Genomic DNA, 12154 nt, shown 5'->3' on the forward strand with positions numbered 1-12154 from the left:
CTTCGGGATATGTAGCAAAATCGTCATAGTTATTTTTCCGTCGTGCATGATATTAAAGGAACATGTTACATATCCTTTCTGGTTCATCCAGGCTGAAGTCCATGCAATAGAGTTGCTGAGTGCTTCGGGATATGTAGCAAAATCGTCATAGTTATTTTTTCCGTCGTGCGTGACATTATAGGAACATGTTACATATCCTTTCTGGTTCATCCAGGCTGAAGTCCATGCAATAGAGTTGCTGAGTGCTTCGGGATATGTAGCAAAATCGTCATAGTTATTTTTCCGTCGTGCATGATATTAAAGGAACATGTTACATATCCTTTCTGGTTCATCCAGGCTGAAGTCCATGCAATAGAGTTGCTGAGTGCTTCGGGATATGTAGCAAAATCGTCATAGTTATTTTTCCGTCGTGCGTGACATTATAGGAACATGTTACATATCTTTTCTGGTTCATTCAGGCTGAAGTCCATGCAACAGAGTTGCTGAGTGCTTCGGGATATGTAACGAAATCGTGATAATGATTTTTCCATCGTGCATGACATTATAGGAACATGTTACATATCCTTTCTGGTTCATCCAGGCTGAAGTCCATGCCGGGAGTCCATGCAATAGAGTTGCTGAGTGCTTCGGGATATGTACCAAAATCGCCATAGCTATTTTTTCCGTCGTGCGTGACATTATAGGAACATGTTACATATCCTTTCTGGTTCATCCAGGCTGAAGTCCATGCAATAGAGTTGCTGAGTGCTTCGGGATATGTAACAAAATCGTGATTGTGATTTTTCCGTCGTGCATGACATTATAGGAACATGTTACATATCCTTTCTGGTTCATCCAGGCTGAAGTCCATGCCGGGAGTCCATGCAATAGAGTTGCTGAGTGCTTCGGGATATGTACCAAAATCGCCATAGTTATTTTTTCCGTCGTGCGTGACATTATAGGAACATGTTACATATCCTTTCTGGTTCATCCAGGCTGAAGTCCATGCAATAGAGTTGCTGAGTGCTTCGGGATATGTAACAAAATCGTGATTGTGATTTTTCCGTCGTGCTGTTTCCAGAATCGCTTGGCATTTCTCGTAAACAATTAGATTATTTACTCGAGATTTCTATTGCTCTTAAGAGCTTTGTCACAATTTTTGAGATAATTTCCTGACTGTCCATAACATTAACTGATTTTCAAAGTGTCCGTGCACATTATCTTCGAATTCGACTACTAGAAAATTCAGATTATTTTTGGAATCGCTAAGCAACAAACATGTATGCAGAGAATACCCTAAACAGGTTTGAATCAGGCTTTCCGTGGAAAATCTGAGAACATTTCTGACTCTCGGGCATTTCTGGGCTGCAGGGCATAGTCACTTCGCTTACTGAATAGCAGTGATAATTGAGATTAGCGAAAACGTTTCATCTATACGTGCTCCGTAGCTTCACAAGAGTAAGAAATGTATCAAAGCGTCTAAGTTTTGAACTGGCGGTTGCGCCCCAACCTAGAAAACACATTGTTTCAACGTTATTTTTTCTTTTAATCCAAATTCTTCTCGTCAGTCGCGCGATTTCCCAAATCGCCGACTATTTAAATATTTTGTATCTTTGTGACACGATGAAATTGTGTTACAGTAAATATAACTTCACACTTAAGGATTATGACACATTCGTGCAAAACGTGACGCGTTTTGTGGAACATAAACGATCACCGACAAGGATATGATTACACTGGAATGTTGTAAGAAAATTGAACATGAATGCGAGAGCTGTGTTTTATGTAGCACATGATCTACTTACGAATGAATTATTTTAGAATTGTTGGAATTACTGTAAATAATGTAGTTAAATTTTAGTCTCTTTTTATTGTAAATATCAAATTTAGGTTTTTAAATTTTATAATTTATTCTATTTATTTTATGTGTCCCCTATTAGTAGAGGGTTTTTTTTATCCTCGGCTAGAATGCATTTGACACATTAATAAAGTTATTGATTGATTGATTGGATATCCCGTGGAGATGTAGGACTAAAAGTTCTACATCTCCACGGGATCCCAGGTCTGTTTTTTGGTTGCTAAGAACGTCTGGCTCGTTATGGAATAACATAAATACGGAATATCACACGAACCTGAAACTCTGAAAGTCCTAAAACAAAGATCATCTCTTAATCTTCTGTGGTATCTCCAGTTCCTGGCTTCTTTTATTCAGTGGTTTAGATTTTACTGTTGTGACAGTGGCAGTAAAAGCCATAAGTTGAGCCGTATAAATACACTATTTAGTTGTCGGCTACGCAGTTGTCCGTTTCGTAAACGGTCGATGCCAATTTCGCGACACTAAGAAATGTTTTAACTATCAACGAATTTTTCTCTACGAGATTTAAAAAAACAGAAAATTTGTAAGTAACCTCCTGGTATCGAACCCGAAACCTCTGTTTCTTTTCATCCCTCTTCTACCACTACACTACCAGGTTGACCCGCCAAATCTCCGCGAAATGTAATTACAAAACTTGACTTTCTTAAATATTAATGATAGAGTTTCCCCAACCATCAAACAAAAGCTAACCGCAAGCAAACCAGTGTGAATATGAACAATCAAGCATTTAACGAGAGCGTTTTACTCAACCAAAAAATTAAAACCAGTTTCTACCTTGTCCAGGCCTATACTAAAACAAATATGGCATCGTCCATTCTGACAGGCTTGGTTACCAATGATTGCATCGACCGTTAAAATGGCATCGACCGTTTACGAAACGGAAATCAGCGTCGGCTACCTCAAGCTTAGAGAACGTGAAAGAGAAATTTTTAATCAAAATCATAATTTTTTTTTTTTTTTTTCTCGCTGGTGGTTTGTACAGCCATTTGAAGCAAGTACGTGTTTGGGAAAATAGCGCATGCATCACTTGTGCCTGTTTAAAATTGCACTCGAAGGAAGCTTTCCTTGCCCAAGGATACTTCAGGTGAAGAACAATGAGTTGAATTGACATGCCAATCCACCCAAAGGGTCGCTTTTGGAGTCTAATTATGCACGTGCAATACGATTTTGGCAAAGACTCCTGATGTTCACACAGGAGACGATGTTACTTTCGTCTGGGAACGCTTGCCGCGTAGGGTACGCGAGATCCTAGAAAATATATAGCGCATGTATCGCTAGCGTGCGTTCAAAATCGCACATTTAACTATCCTTGGTCCCTCGTTATATTAGGCGACAAATAAGATAATATAAAATATAAACAGTCACGATCTTAGGTTTTGTCAGGAGACCTAACGAACGCTCTTGAATGGTGCGGTGTGGTAATGTTGATTGACAAGTATGTCAAATTCTTTTGAATGATTCGAACAAATTAAAAAGGAAGACTCAATCAGGACAGGGGAAGATAAGTTAACTCGTGCTAGCTCCAAGCAAAGTTTTGTCAGAGTTGAATTCAATGGTATCCAGTTTTACTCTGAAGACACCATCTTTTCATGTTTGGGTTCAAGACTTTTTTGTTGTTCAAAACAATATCGGAAGAGTTACATGAACCGCAAGAATCCATTCTCGACGTGGATTTAATTGCGAAACAAGTATAATCCGGATTCATAATCGTTGCTTTCTTGTAAGATACAGGATAAAACACGATTCTTTGTAATGTTCAGGGCACAGAGGAGTCTGATTATATTAAAAAATTGGTTCATGCTTAGCTTGCGTACATCGAACTGTGGATGCAAGCGGGCAGTCTCGAGAGCTAGCACGAGGGAAGCCCAAGAGTTTCTAGAGGCGCAACCGACAGTAACTCTAGCTTCTAGAGTGCTCTCCAAACTACCCAAGTGCATCCACAACTCGATATACGAACAAATAATAAAAGCATGAACCAACTCTTTTATAACATAGCGACAACATCTTGAACGCTAGAACAAAGTCAGAAATACACAATGAAAATGTGGGCAAACAAAGTTATAATTAAAATACTCAAGGTTCAGTAACCATCTTAGCTGGCTTGGCAAAAGTTAAAGGCTTAAAGTAGGGTTTGGATTGTTGAGAATGATGTTCACAGTGCGGAAACTTTAACAAAAGGAACTCGCGGTTTAACTTCACGGAAATGTTGCAGCTAAAACGAACCTGCACACGTCATGTTATTAACACAGGTCGTGCGTGAATAGGGATTGTTATCATGATGGCTCAATAGAAATAAGGTACGACCAGCGCACGCGCTATGTTGTAACTAGCTCATCCAACAGGACTGGCCCTTTTCGAAATTGCACTGAAACATTCTTCACTTTGCCGCACTCTACTGCACCTGTTGTTTCTGGTGAAACACGTGGTAACTGCCAACTTAGGACACAAATATTTTAATGTACGTAGGTTTATTTGAAATTTTTCTAGCGTTTGGCAATGAATTTTCCTGCAACTTTGACTCAGCGTTTTACAGACATGAGAAACCTGAAAAGAAGCTTGTCCGGCGTTTCTCCGGGGCTTTTCACCATAGCCTGAGAGCTGTGGGAAAGGGGATGGGAACTCCCCATCATTTACGTAACAGCGACGGGGATAGTCGTCGTAGTTTTTGGAGGTTAAAGTTTGTGCCTCAGTTTCGATTATTGCTTAATGTGTTTAAACTTAAACAAGTTGCCTTTAATCTCGGTACCTTCGGGGTCTACAAATGGCATTTTGGTACCTTTCAAGGGTCCTTTTTTTATGCAACAATTATCTCCGTCACTTTTATATTGTATTGGGCTTTACTTGGGCATTGTCGATAAATTCACTTTCCTTCTTAATTCCTTGAAGATGCAGTTCAACCAAAGGTATGTTCCCAAAGAACCATCAGTACAAGTAAATAAACGCACAAAACACATACACTACAATCAAGCGCTTCCACAAAATTGCTCAACCTTCCCCGACTGTCCTGCCGCTTTGGAAACACTGCTACAGAGAGAAAGAGTGGAGAAATTTCCACATGAGACTGAGCAAACTGTGAAGTATCTGTATTCCAAAGGTAACCGATGCTCGGGAATGCCATTGAGTAATCGAAGAGAAAGGAATCGAGAAAAAGAGCACAAATGAAGGGGGCGTTGAACGTGTTTCGCAGCGTAATACCCGATTACTTTTGAGAGGGAGTGCCCGGAGACAGGCTGTCAAGAATTCAAACTCTTAGACTGGCAAAGAAGTACATCGCTACATTACATGAATTGTTAGCTAGAGACATTTTGGTAATATTTAATGCATTGTTGCCTTTGCTAATGTATTGTGTGCCGTTCTACAGTATTCACCAGATGTTCTACATCGCCAAAAATGTTAGCGACAGTAATTAGTTCTTTGTTCTTTTTTGCTTATTGGATTTTTGTTCATAACTTAGATTTAGTGTTTGAACCACGTTTTTCAATGATTTTCCACTGCACCTATCGTATCTACTAGATATACAAATGTATGTGGAAGTCAACATGTAATATTCTGCATTAACTCATCGAAAAAACATTTGGTATCCATACATGTCCTTACGCTGAGCTGCTGCTCTCTTAAATATATATCTGAGCGATTTGGCAAAAACATGCCGCCTAGGTTTTCGCCTAGATTCGGGTGCAGCCCGACAGCTAGCTAGACATCCCCAGCTAGCTAGACTTTGAGTTTTCAGTGTTAAGTTCCTATTTTTCCTATTTTTTGAAACAAGAATTTCCTATTTTCCTATTTTACTGAACAACCATGCTGCTGGACACACTGTCAGAGTCAAAATTAAACTTATGCTATAATATTTGATTGATTTCAGTTAACTGGAGGTGCTTAATTGATTGATTGAATTGTTTATACTTCGTGGTCATTTTTATTAATAACATTAATATTGTCTGTGGTCAAACAAATTGTTTTAATATAGCGCATTTATTAATAACCAGTGCATTACAACACAAGCTTTGCGGTGACCTACAACTGTAACAACAGCCATAAGCAATTATTAACTTACTTTAACCACACACGATTGAATAGTGCACCTTATCATGAAAAGACATAATCAATTGCACGAAGATGTTAAAGGATATATTAAATTACAATGTTGTTTTTCCGGTACTTTTGTCAAGTGGCAAATCACTGAGCTGGATTTTTTTCTGGCGAGTATTGTTTCAAGAAAATAGCGAGGAAAACACAGGGCCAAACCAAAAAAGCTCTGAATGATTTCTAAATATCACAATAAGTTATCTTTCAAAGAACACACAAATGTAATGCTGAAAAGAGTATACGCTAAGATTGCCGCACTTCGTCGCCTCAAGCACTTAGTACCCATAGATACTTTATTACTTTTATACAGGAGCTTTATAATACCGCATTTTGAGTATTGTAATTCTTTACTGATTGGTATAGGTAAAACGCTCAACAAAAAAGTGGAAGACGCTAACTACTACGGTCTACGAACAGTAATGAACACGGGGAAAACTTCTAACTATGAGTCATTACTCAAACTGCTGGGCATGAGAACGCTAGAACACAGACGTATTGAACAATCTCTGATAATATTTTTTAAGTGTTTTAAAGAAAATGGCCCACGTTATATCACCAACTTATTCAAGCCCCGGGTCACGCCATACAATCTTAGAAGCAGCGGGCTAAACGTAGAACAACGCCCTTACAATAGTAGATTCTTCCACGGCTCGTATTCTTATATCATCTCTAGAATTTGGAATCAGTTACCGCCGGCAGCAAAAAATGCAGCAAACGTTCCAGCTTTTATCAATCATCTTAATACAACAAACTTTGGTGGCTGCCAATGCAGTTCTTGTCTTAAATGATTCCTTTATAGACATGTTGTATTTTTATCGTTTTTTAATATTGTATTTTCAACGCATATTTTTTAAGGTATTAATAGTATGATAATTTTGTATTTTTTAATATATAGTTTTTAAATCTTTTTTTTAACATGTATGTCAAACACTTTTATCATGAGCCCCTGGCTTGGGAGACTTGGGCAACCACTCCCCGTGTTCTTGACGTAAAATAAATTACCTTACCTTACCTTACCTTAATATCCAAACGGGTTATGCTTATTTTGCCAAATTATTGGAACGATAAAAGGATTCATTTACAGACTTCCTTACGACACGACTCTGTCAAAACAGACAAATGGTTATGAGTAATGGTAACAGGACTGAGTGGACTCCAATTCGGTCTGTTATCATAAGAGTGATAACAAAATCGGACGACCGCGCAGTGGGAGTCCGAAATGTTTATCCCGAGCATGATTACAGACCGAATTAGACAACACGAAGTCTTATTACCAATTAATCATAAAAATTACAATTTCTGAGAAAAGAAAAATAGCCAAGTTATGAAAGAAGGGGAAAATTTGCATTAAAATACCTACAAAGGAGGTGTAAACATTTTAAGGCCACCGCGCCTCCTACCGGCAATTAGGCGCCAAAAACACAAAAGCAAGCGCGCGCACGCACGTAACCACAACTTTGAATGTGACTGGTTGATTTAAACTACAACTTTGAATGTGATTGGCTTATTGAACTGTCCGATAACAAACTGTCCAATAACAAACTGTCCGATAACAACTTGGCATGTGAATTAGTGGAAAATAGGAGTTTTTTAAACCAATCACAATCGAGGAAATTGTAATTTTTATTATTTTGATTAGTAGAAACAATGGAACGGTGAACAAACAATAACAGCGAACACGGTATTGTTAGATAAACACGATACTTTAGATGTAGACGTGTGCAAATAAAAAAGAACGTCTACCGTTCTTAATCAATATTTACGCGGAAGTGAGGCGGTGAAAATACTCAGCGCGATCGAGACGATAAAGTGGGCGGTGTGTAAAAAGGTATCGACATAACAGGTACGTTGAAAACAAAAAATAACATTAAAAAAAATATATAAAAAAGAGCAGAAGTTGCCACAACGGTCGGGCTTTATGTATGAAAAACTACCAATTAAAATCATTAAAACTAGATGAACTATTAAAGCAGCTTGGCCACTGTAATTAAACAGTAGTCACTTAGATGAAAGTGTAAAAACCGTCAAAAAAAATCTCGCGATAAACGTACGCGCAACTTAAGGACGGTGGCTACTTTTGTTAGTGCGCACACCTTCTGCGCATTACGCAAGCCATGGTTAAGCGCCATGCGCGCGCTGGGTTGACATTGACGCAATCAACTATGCTACCAAGTACACGACTAAAATGAAAGCAAAGTTTTCCTACTGTGACCAAATCAAGCTTAATGAACCTGTACTTAAGCCAAGAACACCAGAATAGCAGCATATCGCCAACCAGTAACTGTTAACGTCTTCCAGCTGAAAACCTATCTGTTATCTGCCGAAAATTATACTGAAATCTAACTGTAAACATGTACCTGCAGATGGTGTAGTGCGCGCGCAAAAAAGTGCGAGATACCCAAATGTCTTACTTACTGGGGAGGTGACAGGAAAAAATGTAATGGGCACCGTAAAAGTTTTCAAAAAAGATCAATAACTTTAAAGCGTGAAGCGTCATCATGGCCGCCGTTCATTTTGGCGCGCTGATGAAGTTTGAATGAAACAGAGACTAAGACACTAAATTATGCTGCTAGAGACTAATCACTCTACCAAGGGACTAGGAAGGATAAGATCATGCAGGTAGATGAACTACGACGAATATGGAGTGAAGAGTTTTTACCAAGTATTAGACAAGAAATCAAGATGGAAATGCAGTCGCCCAAAGCAAGTATCGTCTTGCTAACAGAAAGATGCAATACTTTGGAGAAATCCCAGCAGTTTCTATCAAACAAATATGATACCGTTGTGCAAACCTTGCAAAACGTCAAAGAACAGGCAACTAAGCTTGATAAGAAATACAAGGAAGCTATTGGCTCGCTCGAAGCGAAACAAACAAAGATGGCGGACATGGCTGACAAGACTGCAGAGTCTTTATATCGAATCGAATGTTCGCTCGACGAAACACAACAGTACTTGAGAAGGGATTGCTTAGAGATCACTGGTGTCCCGAAAACTGGTCATGATAACCCTATACAGCTTGTTAAAGAAATTGGCACGTTAATTGGGGCTGAGATCGACGACAGCCATATTGCTGCTGCTCACAGGCTTCCAGACTCGAAAAATGTAAAAAATCGAATGATTGTTAAATTTCTCCAAAGGGACAAGAGAGAAGAAGTATTTAAGAAACGCAAACATCTTGTTGGAAAGAATATTCGACATTTGCCTTCTTTACAAACTGAAATAGGTGAATCCATCTCTCGAAGTAACAAGATCTACCTAAACGAGTCCTTGACCGGCTACCGTAAAAGGCTCTTTGGACGAATCAAGGAATACAAGAGGAAGAACAATGTCAAGTTCCTGTGGACCAGTAATGGCAAGATCATGCTGAAAGTTAGTGAAACGTCTGCCACAAGCTTTTACTACGCATGAAGAATTTGAGGACGACCTCGACCAGATAAGCAATACTTAGAAAATAATCTCTTAATGTACCGCTCTAAATTGTCAAATTCTATGTCGTAAACACTCTGCAATTTCTTCCCTTCTATAATTTAGACGACAGGGAATTTAGCTTTATTATTAGTAATTGGTCTAGGAATATAAATCAATTAATCGAGCTTGATCTTTACAACCTTCTACCAAATCCAGATAAAAATGATGAAGCTGACCCTGATCTAATGTTTATAAATACTCAGTCTGAATACTATGATATCCCTAAGCTTGATAATATCTTATGTAATGCTCAAGGTAAAGGTATTTCTCTTTTCCATTGTAATATTAGAAGTTTGCCAAAAAACTTGACCTTACTGAATGACATGCTGTACTCTATTGATTCAATGCCAGACATAATTGCTGTCACAGAAACCAGATTAAATCCTAATTCGATCTCAAATGTAGACCAAATTACAATTTTTTTCATAGTGATTTACCAAAACTTGCAGGAGGCACAGCTATTTATGTCAATGATACTCTTAAAACTATCCCCAGGCCTGACTTGATAATAGATCTTTCATCAGTAGAATCCTGTTGAGTTGAAATTGACCCTGATAACAATAAGAAGCATATTATGATTGGCTGCATTTATAAGCACCCATCTGCAAATGTGGATGAATTCACATCGATACTCAATGAATTCATGCAAGAATTAAATATGAACAGATATGAAGTATATATATTAGGGGATATGAATATTGACCTTTTAAGAGCCAGTTCCTGTAAATACCGAGAATGAGATGACAGTCGCAAAATTTTCGATTTCTTCATATTTTGCCAAAATAATCTCTGTAGTGAGTTGTTTTCGAAAATACCATTCAAAGGTCCTGAAGCGCTTTAGTTTTTTCGAAATCGAGGAAAGTTTGAAAATCGCCATTTTAGCTGCCTGACGCCGCCGAAAATGGCCGAAAATTGTGCATTTTTTTTTCGTTCGTACAGATCAACGGGATGATATCTATCAATATACTTTGGGTAGCTCATAGTGGATGTCTTGCTGTTTCTAAAACATTAATTTGATGAGTAAAAGCTCCAAGTTTAATAATATTTTAGGCCGATACAAGTACCTTCATCGAAGCTCATAAGCGAAATGGCTAATTTTAGCTAATTTCGATACCATCAAAAGCCCACTGGTACATTGAATTTGAAGTCGAAACTAAAATTTTCTGAAAGCCCATACTCTATATTATAATGTGTGAAAGTCTCTTCTGCGGCCCGAAAAAAATAACCCGTCGAGAGACATAAACGTGTGGTACTTTTTTGTAAATTCGTCATTCGTGAAACCAACATGGAACTTGGCCAGCTACCTTCATCAAGAACAAAAATAAGCGAATGGAAACCTTTTTCGTCAATAAGGATACTTGTAATCTGTGTTTTTGTTTTCCTTTTAGATTAACCACATGATTAACTTTTGCAAACATTTGCAGTTAAATAAAAATAGACGCTGCTTTTGGTACATTGTAATGTTATGCAAATTTATTTCGATCACCGGCACGCGCATATCGCCCGAAACTGATTTTCCTTCCGCCTACTGTATGTTTCTTTTTGAAGGTTACAACTGTAGCACACATTATTCGTTCAATATCGGCACTTTTGATTTATTTGGAACACCCATGGCTACAGCCGAACTTGTCTTTAAGTAAAAATAAACATTTTGAAACGTGAAGTTTGAGTAAACAATCGATTACAGTTGCATCCATCGTGTTTGGTGTAAATATTCGAACACAACCATTTCATGTAAACAGGTACACTCTACTTTAAAAATAACCGACTCGTCGCAGCATTTCTTGAAATCCTGGTCTGAGACCAGGTAATGCCGATAACAAAGCGCGAGCAGTTGACGAAACTTCATGATCAACTGTCGAAACGTTGTACTTGTGGAATAAGCAAGATGATTCAACCTTTGTATTTCTTACCCGTGTGCTTGCAATTCTTATGGATACAATTGCCCCTGTCTGTTACCACCAGATTTATAGATGAATCGTCCGTTTCCTATCACTTAATATGGCACATACCTCTGAATAAAACACATACTGTGGCATCATTTTTCTTGGAGTGTTTCAACAGGCGTCCGCCAATTGCAAAACGTAAGCAGCGAGACAGAAAACTACAAAGGCTTCTTCGTCAATCGGACTACGCTGTCCAGATTTCTTTGTTACAAATTTTCCAGACTTTGCTCTCTTTTAAAATTCCAAGACTTCGCCGTTCTGTTGGCCAGTCCGAATAACTGTCATGGCGTTAGTTGAGTAAGTACTTGACTTTGATAAGCTAATAAAGATGGTGAAAGATGGTAAAGATGGTGTTCGGGAGGTCATGGGTTCGATTCCTGTCGGGGACTCAGAATTTTTCTTTGTCCCACGCTCGTGTCATGTTGATTTATTCACCTTTACTTGACTTTGTTTGGTGGTCCCGGTTCGGACAATAAGGCAAATGTGGATTGCGTGACAATCGGCCACTGTACCAAATATGTCGATATCTGACGTTTTGCAAAGTGAGTGAAGATGGCGACGTGGACCTCGAGGGGAGGGGTCACCCATATAAGAAGGACGGGGGTGCTCCTCAAAAATCTCGATCCCCTAAGATCCCCTAAGAGGTAGTAAGATCCTGTTTTTTCTCCTCTAAAAGATACCAATTCTTACATAACACATTATCTCCCCGCGTCATATTTTTTTCGGCTCAATACCTTAAAAGACATCGCAAAAGCTCTCACTTTGGACCTTTTGAGGCTGAACACCCTGAGGGCTACTA

General features: G+C 38.6%; 1 pseudogene; it reads left to right on the forward strand.

Annotated features, from left to right (window-relative positions):
* The first annotated feature begins 6979 nt into the window (after positions 1 to 6979).
* Positions 6980 to 9770, forward strand: LOC149109610 (uncharacterized; annotated as a pseudogene).
* Positions 9771 to 12154: the final 2384 nt, after the last annotated feature.

Source organism: Orbicella faveolata, unplaced genomic scaffold (genome assembly GCF_042242905.1).
Source record: "Orbicella faveolata isolate gen_17 unplaced genomic scaffold, um_ofav_v1 contig_25, whole genome shotgun sequence".
NCBI classification, from domain to species: domain Eukaryota; kingdom Metazoa; phylum Cnidaria; class Anthozoa; order Scleractinia; family Merulinidae; genus Orbicella; species Orbicella faveolata.